We start from the raw sequence: 11,877 nt of genomic DNA on the forward strand, positions 1-11,877 counted from the left end.
CCTAAAATAATTCCTGTTTTATTTACGCATCCATCCCTCTCATAAGACTCTGGGAAAAGTGATTCCAGCTGCATTAAGGAGAGGTTGACAATCAGTATGTGTCATTTCCTTGCAGATGCTCCTGGCCCAGATGGAAGGGAAAGACTTAGAGTCAATGCTTGGGAGAGAGTTTTTCTCCTTCACATTCCCACTTAAGTAGAAAAAGCAAGCAAGTAGTGTGATTGCCTCTGGCACCATCTTGGGACCATGAGGGAAATCTTTTTAGGGGAACCCAATGGTCAAACAACAAATCAAAGACAGGGAAAGAATCTGGATCTTTGAGGATTTCTTTGAGCTGCTGATGGTTGGGCCTGCCCTACATTTTGAGGCAGTAATTACCTTAATATCTAAAATGATGTGAATCAACATCCTAACTATGGAGTTATATATCTTTCCAGATATGATTGAGCATGGAGTTACATAAATATCCATTTGCATAACGTACTACATTCACATATATGCTATATACATATGTAATATGTAAATATACAAATATTAGTTCAGTTTTTTCATTAATAAGCGACACCGCACAATGAACATTCTTGCACAAACATCTTTACATACTTGCCTTACTATTTCATTAGAATAAATCCTTAGAATTCATGGCTCTAGATTGAAATACATTTGTGTTTCAAATTTTGATACATAGTAATAGATCCTCTTCCACAAATATTATACCAATTTACACTCCCAATAAAAATGTTTCCATCCTCACCAAAACCAGCTGTTATTATTAATCCTCTAGTCTTCGTCAGTCTGGCCAGGGAAAATATGTCAATACTGCTTTGCATTTTTAAAATTGTTGATGAATTTCTGTGTCATATTTAAGTTTAGTAAGAGCTTTTTGGATATCATATATACAAATCTACTATGTTGAGTGTTTCAAATATTTTCTCCTCTGTTATCATTTGTCTTTTGATTTAGTTAATGAGATTTTATTCTGTACAGAAAGTTAAGTATCTTTCCTGCTGCATGTTGGGGTTTATGTGAAGCCATAGAAAATCCTGCTCTCCTTCAGAGTTTTTCCAGTGCTTTCAAACCACATCATAAATATTTGACACATTTGAAATTAATTTTGAGGGAAAGAACAGTTAGAAATTCATCTTTATGTTTTAGCAATTATCTAACCAGTTGTCCAAATACCATTTACTGATTATCCTTAATTTGAACACTTTTAAAATATGTACCACATTTCCCTGCATACTTTGGTTTAATTTTGGACTCCATTAGCTGCCATTGAACTATTTGTCTTTATCACTACTAGCAACATGCTATTTTAATTATCTTAGCTTTATAATATAGTTTTCCCCCCATAGGACAAAATACTTGCCACTTAAAAAAAAATCTTGGCACCTCTCTTTCTGTCTCTCGACAAGGACTTGCTCTGTTGCCCAGGCTGGAGTGCAGCAGTGCAATCTTGGCTCACTGCAGCCTTGACCTCCTGGGCTCAAACCATCTTTCTACCTTAGCTTCTGGAGTAACTGGGACTACCGGCTCGTGGCCTCCAAGGCCAGCTAATTTTTGTGTTTTTTGCAGATACTGGGTCTCATTATGTTGCCTAAGCTGGTCTTGAACTGCTGGGCTTAAGTGATACTCATACCTTGGCCTCTCAAAGTGCTAGGATTACAGGCCTGAACCACCCCGCCCAGCCTTAAATGGTATACTGTTTGTTATAGTAAAGCTACTGATGAAAAAAAAAAAATCTTGTGGCTGGGTGCAGCGGCTCACGCCTGTAATCCCAGCACTTTGGGAGGCTGAGGCAGGCGGAGATCAGCCAGGACAACATAGCGAAACCCCATCTCTACTAAAAATACAAAAATTAGCCAGACATGGTGGTATGCCCTTGTGGTCCCAGCTACTCCAGAGGCTGAGGTGGGAGGATCACCTGAACCCAGAAGGGGAGGAGGTGCTTATAGTGAGCAAAAGGAGCAAAGGTCATGACACTGTACTCCAGCTTGGGCGACAGAGTGAGATCACGGCTGGAAAAAAAAAAAGTTAATGACTACCTATCTGAGTTTTCTTTTGACTTTGAGTAGTTTGCACTTGATTATTGTTTTATAACATCAACTGCTTGGATATGAATATTTTCCTGAGATATGACCCATAGGGTATGATAATTTTCTTAGTTTTTTCATTTAATTCTTGAATATTGAAACATCACTCAAAATCAATGTGAAATCTTAGTGCTTATGTTAGTCTGTTTGGTCTGCTATAATAAAATACCATAAATTGGGTAGCCTATAAACAATGGAAATATATTGCTCATAGTTCTGAAGGCTAGGAAGTCCAAGGTCAAGGGATCAGCAGACTTAGTATCTCCTGAGGGTCTGATTTCTGGTTCATGAATGGTGACCTCTATGGTAGGCTCCATTTGTTCTCACATGGTAGAAAGAAACAAGACAGCTCTCTGGGGCCTCTTCTGTAAACACTAATCCCCTTCATCTGGGTTCCACCCTCATGAACTAACTACCTCCCAAATGTTCCACCCCTAATATCACCTTTATGTTGTAGACTAGGTTTCAACATATATAAATTTACGGAGCATACAAATATTTATACTATAGCACTGCTGCTGCTAATATCCTCCTCTTGTACCTGACTTTAGTGGGAATGCTTCTAGTGTTAAATCATCTAGCCTGGTGCTAAATTTTGAATACATGCACACACACATACACATCTATAAAATATAGGTAATTGGGCCAGGTGCAGTGGCTCATGCCTGTAATCCCAGCACTTTGGGAGGCTGAGGCAGGCAGATCATGAGGTCAGGAGTTCAAGACCAGCCTGACCAACATGGTGAAACCCCATCTCTACCAAAAATACAATAATCACCCGGTTGTGGTGGCATGTGCCTGTAATCCCAGCTACTCAAGAGGCTGAGGCAGGAGAATCACTTGAACCCAGGAGGTGGAGGTTGCAGTGAGCCGAGATCACGCACTCCAGCCTGGGTGACAGAGCGAGACTCCGTCTCAAAAAAAAAAAAAATATATATATATATATATGTATATATAATATATGTATTTAAAATACATGTGAATGCCTTTGAAAATATATATGTAGTGTATGTATTTTGTGGACATATACAAAATTAAAGAATTCACAATTTGTTCTTATTTTATCTGAGATAATGTTGTTGTTGTTGTTTTTTTTTTTTTTTTTGAGACGGAATCTAGCTCTGTCACCCAGGCTAGAGGGCAGTGGTGTGATTTCAGCTCACTGCAACTTCCGCCTCCCGGGTTCAAGTGATTCTACTGCCTCAGCCTCTTGAGTAGCTGGGATTACAGGCACGTGCCACCACACCCGACTGATTATTGTATTTTTAGTAGAGACGGGGTTTCACCATGTTGGCCAGGCTGGTATTGAACTCCTGACCTCAAGTGATCCACCCACCTCAGCGTCCCGAAGTGGAAAATGTTGCATTTTTAAAAATATAAAATCTATTTGTTCAAATGAATTATTATTACTATTGTGACTAAGTTTCACTCTGCTGGAGTACAGTGGCGCTATCTTGGCTCACTGCAACTTCTGCCTCCCGAGTTCAAATGATTCTCCTGCCTTGGTCTCCCGAGTAGCTGGGATCACAGGCATGCGTCACCATGCCGGGCTAATTTTCTGTATTTTTAGTAGAGACAGGGTTTCACTATGTTGGCCAGACTGGTCTCAAACTCCTGACCTCAGATGATCCTCCTGCCTCGGCTTCCTAAAGTGCTGGGAATACAGGCGTCAGCCACCACACCCAGCTTACATCACTATTTATACGGTCTGTTTTCTCTTAGTTAGGTTTTGATAGCAATTGTGTGCTAATTTTGTAAAAATAATTTGGGAAATTTGTTTTATTTTCTATGAAATGACTTAAATACAAGTATCACTTCCATAAGACTTTATGTGTGAAATGAATAGGGCCTGGAAATACTCTCAGCATATTAAAAAATTTTTTCTTCCGTTTATATTGGTCTATTTAATTATCAGATTGTCAAATGTTTTAGCAGAGAGGTATGCCAAAGTTGTGTATTATACTAATCTATTTTACATAGTAATATAGTCAGTCATGTTTTATGTTTAGTCTTAATTCTGCCATCTTATTTTATGTTTTTACTTCTTTCTTGTTGCCTTTTTTGTTATATAGTCTATATTTTTTGTTTCCCTTTCTCTCTTTCTGTACTGTATTTGTATTTCTGAAAATATAGCTCTTTCTTTCTTTCTTTCTTTCTTTCTTTCTTTCTTTTTTTTGAGACAAAGTCTTGCTCTTTCGCCCAGGATGGAGTGCAGTGGTGCTATCTTGGCTCACTGCATGCTCCGCCTCCCGGGTTCGCACCATTCTCCTGCCTCAGCCTCCCAAGTAGCTGGGACTATAGGCGCCCACCACTGCGCCTGGCTAATTTTTTGTATTTTTCGTAGAGACGGGGTTTCACCGTGTTAGCCAGGATGGTCTCGATCTCCTGACCTCCTGATCTGCCCGCTTCGGCCTCCCAAAGTGCTGGGATTAGACACGTGAGCCACCGCGCCCGGCCAGCTCTTCCATTAATAATTATTTTTTAATGGATTTAAACCATATAATGAGCCTAAAGAAATTTCCAGCCTAAGAAACAAAACAGCATGTATAAATCTCTACTGTGAAGACATGAACCAGCTAGAATGTAAGCATCATGACAGAATCGATACTGTCTGTATCATTTACTGCTGTATCCTCAATGTTGGGCACAGAACCTCAGACATAGCAGATATGTGATAAATATAAATTGTTTGGGTAAATAAATTCATGCACTTCACTGACTTTCACTTTTGAACTTTTGACAGCAGTCTTTGAGATTTAGGTACAAGTCCATTACATCAATGTTATATTCTTATGCTTTTCATTACGTTGTTTTCCCTTAAAAAAAAAAGAATATTTAAGACTCATTTCATAACTCCAATTGCTATCATGATTTGCCATTATTTATAATTATATGAATTCTGATCTCAGTGCCAGTCTCTCTGTGTACTGTCCTCTGCACTTCCAACCTCTTTCGCATGGCGAGATTATGGTATTATACAAATTTTTCCAGAAAAGTTTTGCAGGTGATATTTTTCTTTTATCTTCTATAGTACTCAGGGTTTCCAGAGAAAGAGAACCAATAGGATATGTGTGCTTGTGTGTGTATGTGTGTAAGATATAGGAAGTAGAAGAACTAGGACCAAAAATAGAAGTTCCAAGGAAGCTGATTGAGCTGGAAGCATGAGTAAGTTTAAAAAACTTGATTTCACGGTCAGTTAGAATGTCCAATTCAATAGGATCTCAAAGCTATATATTTCCAGGGATTACTCAGTGAGTCAGTCTTGAGTCCCTGCTTTGGTTGCCTGTGTTCATTACATTAAACAACATAAGAGGAAGGTCTTTGTACATATGGCACTAAGTAAACTATAAACCAGAATTCAATTTTGAATTCTAGGAGATTTTTCTGGGATTGAACCATTTAAACAGTGCTAGGTCCCCTCGTTTAACACAAATTTGTGAAGGACTTCCTATATGCCAGGCTGTGTGCTAGCCCTGAGAATACCAAGGTTAATAAGGTTAGGTCCATGACTTTGAGGACTATTGAATCTATTGGTTCTCTGTTCTCTAACATTGTCACTCTTACTAGAGAACTTCCAAACATTACTAGTAATACAAACTTAGCCAACTAAGGCAACAATAAAAGCAAGATAATTTAATGTCAAAGAAAAAAATCCCACTTTAAAAATGTTATCTAGAAAGAGTGAATGTTTTAGTTAAATAAAATAATTATTACTTATGGATTGATTGTCGCTTATTGATTTTACATGCCTAGTTCTTTAATGGTCTAGTGTTATAATTGCTGAACATAACAATTAAACTTGTGACTCTCAAGAAGAGGAATGAGGCTAGGCACAGTGGCTCATGCTTGTAATCTCAGTGTTTTGGAATTATGAAGAGGGAGGGTTGCTTGAGGCCAGGAGTTCAAGACTAGCCTGGGCAACATAGAAAGACCCTATCTCAAAACAAACAAACAGACAAACAAAAAACCCAGAAAATAGCTAAGCATGGTGAAGCATGCCTATAATTCTAGCTATTCAAGCAGCTGAGGTGGGAGGATGGCTTGAGCCCAGGAGTTCGTGGTTATGGTGAGCTGTGATAAAACTACTGCACTCTAGGCTGTGCAACAGAGCAAGACCTTGTCTGTAGGGGAAAAAAAGAAGATGGGGGGAACAGATGTCACTTTAATCACTGTACTTCACTTGTAAATTTGGGAGGTACCACTGTTGCCAGTATGGTCTATTTGTCTAGGAAGGACAAAACACTTTTTTTTTTTTAGATGGAGTTTCGCTCTTGTTGCTCAGGCTAGAGTGCAATGGCGCGATCTTGGCTCACCGCAACCTCTGCCTCCCTGGTTCAAGCGATTCTCCTGCCTCAGCCTCCCAAGTAGTTGGGATTACAGGCATGTGCCACCATACTTGGCTAATTTTGTATTTTTAGTAGAGACGGGGTTTCACCATGTTGGTCAGGCTGGTCTCGAACTCTCGACCTCAGGTGATCCACCCACCTCAGCTTCCCAAAGTGCTGGGATTACAGGAGTGAGCCACTGTGCCCGGCTGACAAAATACTTTTAACTACCTCCCTGTATGTAGGAGTTCACTGTATACACATTAATACAAAATGCTTATGGGAAAGAGGATAATAAGTACCCCCAAATTTATGAAAATGGTGACATTCCTCTCAGATTTTTCTTTCTAAACTTGAGGAAAGTGGCCAACTATTTTTCTTTTGAAGATTCTCAGATGTTATAGAGTGTGACAACCAGAACAGTAAAGCCATTTCCTCATTTAGAATCACTATTAAACTCTTATTTCTTTCGTCTTAAAAGCTTTATTGACGCAAAGCATAGAGGAAGAACCACAGAGGACATACCTGGGTTTTATTCTTATCCTCACAATGAACAACGGGCAAAATATAACTATTAGATGATGGACATTTAAACTATTATTTACTTGTAAAGATACAGCCTTTCGGGCCGGGCACAGGGGCTTACGCCTGTAATCCCAGCACTTTGCGATGCCGAGGGGGGTGGATCATCTGAGCTCAGGAGTTGGAAATCAGTGTGGCCAACATGGCAAAACCCCATCTCTACTAAAAATACAAAAATTAGCTGGGCATGGTGGCGGGTGCCTGTAATCCCACCTACCCAGGAGGCAGAGGAACAAGAATCACTTGATCACTTGATCCCGGGAGGCAGAAGGCAGAGGCTGCAGTAAGCTGAGATCCGGCCACTGCATGCCAGCCTGGGCAACCGAGCAAGACTCCCTCTCAAAAAAAAAAAAAAAAAAAAAATAGAGATATAGCCTTTCTGTCTGATAACAGGCCGCAAAGCGATCTGACAACATATAACTGAAATGAGCGGTACTAAATCTAAATGATTTCTAAGCATTTAATTAAATTTTATAAAAATTGTATATACTTTTCCATAAACAAAGCCTCATATTTCTTTTTCCAGTCCAAAATAGTTAAAGTTACAAGATCATGCTTTTTGAAGGCTGGGACAAAAATTTAAAGCAGCAATACAAATTTGAATATTTTGAACTGTTACCACTTGGGAATTTATAAAAAGCAAACCAATCACTTTTTGATAACATTATTGGCTCTAAAGAAAAATGTAGAATACAATTAAAATATGTTTAAAAGAGTAATGACAACACATAAACAGCACATATCTAAACTATTGGGGTGCAGCCAAAACTATAGCTATTGTAGGTCCTTTACATATAAATTTTAGAATTAGCTCATCAATATCTATAAAGCTATAGCTTTAAATGAGTTTATAATACAAATTAAAAGGGGGAATAAATTAACTAGAAGTTTCAATGAATATTTTTTTTAAAATTATGCGTTTATGTGTATCCTCATTTATAGTTAGTAATTTCATTTTATTGTTGCTTTCTCTATTAAAAAATGCCTGCTGGGATTTTGATTGGAATTATATTGAATTTAATTCACATTTTCACAATATCAAAGAAAAAGGCAGAGTCTTTCTCAAAAGGCTCCAGCTTTTCCTACAGTCTCAGAAGACTGAATTGGGAATTCTGCTCATCACTGAAGCAATCTCTGCCTAAAGAGATGGAGGCACTCCGGGACCTGGGAAAGGCACACAAACAGCCTCACAAACTTAGGGCTGTAAGGAATGGGGAAGGGTAAAATGAATACTAGGGTGATAACAAACAACAATTCACTGCATAAGACGTAAGCATAAGGATAGAGGTACTGGGGAAGGGAACTGGCTTGCAAACTTGGAGACTCCTAATTTTTTTTTTTTTTTGACAGAGTCTTGCTCTGTCACCCAGGCTGGAGTGCAGTGGTGTGATCTTGGATCACTGATACCTCTACTTCCCAGGCTCAAGCGATTCTCCTGCCTCAGCCTCCTGAGTAACTGGGACTACAGGCGCCTGCCACCATGCCTGGCTAATTTTTGTATTTTTAGTAGCGAGAGGGTGGTTTCACCATGTTGGTCAGGCTGGTCTTGAACTCCTGACCTCAAGTGATCCACTTGCCTCGGACTCACAAAGTGCCGGGATTATAGGTGTGAGCCACCATGCCTGGCCAAAGACTCCTAATTGAACATTCATTCATTCAACAACTAGTTACTGAACTCTTACTATGTGTCGTTGACTATTCTAAGTACTATGTTTATGGTAAGGAAGACAGACAAGTCTTTCCTTTGAAGAAATATATAAAAGGAGAGACAGAAAACAAACAAGTAAACAAATGTATATGGCAGTTTCAGACCATGAGGGGAGCGATGATGTGAATAATGCAGGGTGGTATGGAAAACTGCCTGGGAGAGCCACTATGGACAGGGAGCTCAGGGAAGACCACCCTGAGGAGTTACAGTCCATGAGTCTCAAATGATGCACCAGAGCCGGAATCAGAAGGAAGCGCATTCTCAGCACAGTGGCAGCAGGTAGAACAGCATTGAGGGGTAACAAGTTTAACGTATTTCAGAACCTGACAAAGGACTGGTGTGGCTGAAAAATACCATGAGATAAGGTAGGTGAGAGAGGTGGGCAGGAGCCAATCGTACATGGCTTGGTGGACCCTGAATAAGTATTTTACATTTTAATGTAAATATAGTCAGAAGCTATTAGAAGATTGTAAGCAGAGGAGAGATAAGATTTGTTTTAAGGTCCAACAATGATAGACTGGATTAAGAAAATGGGGCACATATACACCATGGAATACTATGCAGCCATAAAAAAGGATGAGTTCATGTCCTTTGTAGGGACATGGATGAAATTGGAAATCATCATTCTCAGTAAACTATCACAAGAACAAAAAACCAAACACCGCATATTCTCACTCATAGGTGGGAATTGAACAATGAGAACACATGGACACAGGAAGGGGAACATCACGCTCTGGAGACTGTTGTGGGGTGGGGGGAGGGGGGAGGGATAGCTTTAGGAGATATACCTAATGCTAAATGACGAGTTAATGGGTGCAGCACACCAGCATGGCACATGTATACATATGTAACTAACCTGCACATTGTGCACATGTACCCTAAAACTTAAAGTATAATAATAATAAAATAAAATAAAATAAAAACAAAACAAAACAAACAAACAAACAAAAATTTTTACCAGGATATTAAAAGAAAAAAAAGATTTGTTTTGTGTTTTTAAATTATCCCTCTGGCTTTCATATAGAAAGGGAAGAACCAGGCAAGAATAAAAGCAAGGGAACTTGTTATGGAGCTTCTGCACTGGTCCAGTCAAGAGATGAAAGTGGTTTGAGATTGAGGAGTTGCAATAAACATGAAGACCACCAGTTTCAAGCGATGCTTTGGTTAGAGAATGCTGGACTTATTGATTAGATGGGTGATATATATTTGGGATTGGGGTGGGACAGTGACTACAGATGGAACTTGAACTGGATCCTGTGCAGAGTCTTGAAATCTGCAGAAACTTTAGAGGATAAAAATAATGAGAGAGCCACCACTAATGAGTATTGAGAAAAACTTCTTAATTAAATGATATTGGAAATCTAGGTTAGTTGTTGTTGGGAGGGGAGACTTCATTTTAAATCCATACCTTAAATGACATGTAGAAATAAATTCCAGGAGACTTTAATGAGAAAAATGAAAAATAAGAATACATACTTGAATATTTATCATATTTTAAAGAGAGTGCTTATTTTCTAAATTTAGAAAAGATGTTTTTATAATTACCAAGGAAAAGATAGACAAATTTGACTGTAAAAATTAGAAAACTTCCATAATTCAAAAAGCCAGAAACCAAAATGAAATAGAACAGTGGAATAAGAAATACTCAATAAATATTATATGGTAAAGAAGGAAATAATCATGTTATATTAAGTGATAATGAACAAAACTGCTCGTAAGAGAAAATAATACTCATAAAATTATATATAACTTGCTAGTAATTTAAGAATGCAAAACAAAAATAGCAAAAACAAACCAGTGAGTAGCTTTTTGGCCTAACAGAAATAAACATTTTTAAAATGACAAAATCTAAGGTTGGTGAAGGTATCAACTTGGTGTCATAAATGGGTTTAATCCTTTGAGAACCAAATTTACCCATGGGAATCAAAGACCACAAAAATATTAATATATTTTACCAAAATCTGAAGTTTGCCTCAGTAACCTCTCAACCCCATTCCCTTCAACACCTCTTCTCCAGCCAATGCAGTAGAAATAACTGTTTTTTTGAAATTCTCTTGGTTTCTAATTTTATCACTTAAATGTAAGTATGTATAAGAAATGTATGCAAAATCAGGATAGGAATACCTAACCTTGAGAATTGTTGTGTTGCTTCAGTCCAATAGGTTTTTTAAAACTACTGTTTTTAAAAACTACTGTTTAAATTTGAATTTAAATTAATTAACGTCAAGTTGAGTATCTTTTCATGTGTTTATTACCATTGCATTTCTTTTTTTAAAAAATCATCAGGGAGATCACGAGGTCAGGAGTTGGAGACCAGCCTGACCAACATGGTGAAACCCCGTCTCTACTAAAAATACAAAAAAAAAAAAAAAAAAAAAATTAGCCAGGCGTGGTGGCGGGCACCTGTAATCTCAGCTACTCGGGAGGCTGAGGCAGGACAATTGCTTGAACCTGGGAGGCAGAGGTTGCAGTGAGCCGAGATTGCGCCACTGCACTCTAGCCTGGGCAACAGTGTGAGACTCCGTCTCAAAAAAAAAAAAAATCAACTATTTGTAATTTTTAAAGTGGACAAAATCTTTTTTTATTATTAATCACTAACAATTTTGTCATTGGACATTAATCATTCATAGTATTCATTAAAACACATTCATTTTGCTTAAAATGAGCCTTCTCAACTCTTATTACAGTTGTTTTCCTAGACCCACAGCTGGAACAAGTCAGTTACTGGGGTGTCAAAGAAATCTTCAGAATTAAGGAGTGCTAAATCCTGATTGACTGGATTTGCTTGCAATGTGATTAGTCCTCACATCTATCAGTAATGCGCAGAAGGGAAGGCTAGAGGATTTTTCTTCTGTTTACATATAACATAATTGCTTTTATTTGTTCTCAGACAATCTGTACTTTAGTGGATTTTCTCAGTGAAATGCTCAAATGTTTCACAGAAGTATGGTTGAAAACACTGATATTTATATTGTAAAGTTGACAAATCCTTACAGGCATGAATGAGGTGGGAATTGTTTCCCAGTGCTTCCTGTTTGGCATTCCCTATTTGGCCTGAGAGGTTGTAGATGGGGTCTCATAGTGCCTGGTTTATCTATTAGTCAAGATACCTTTAACTAAGACAGTGGCCCAAGATCCATCTAGAAGAGCCACACTTAGTTGCTTCCCT

This window comes from Pan paniscus, chromosome 2 (genome assembly GCF_029289425.2).
Source record: "Pan paniscus chromosome 2, NHGRI_mPanPan1-v2.0_pri, whole genome shotgun sequence".
NCBI classification, from domain to species: Eukaryota; Metazoa; Chordata; class Mammalia; order Primates; family Hominidae; genus Pan; species Pan paniscus.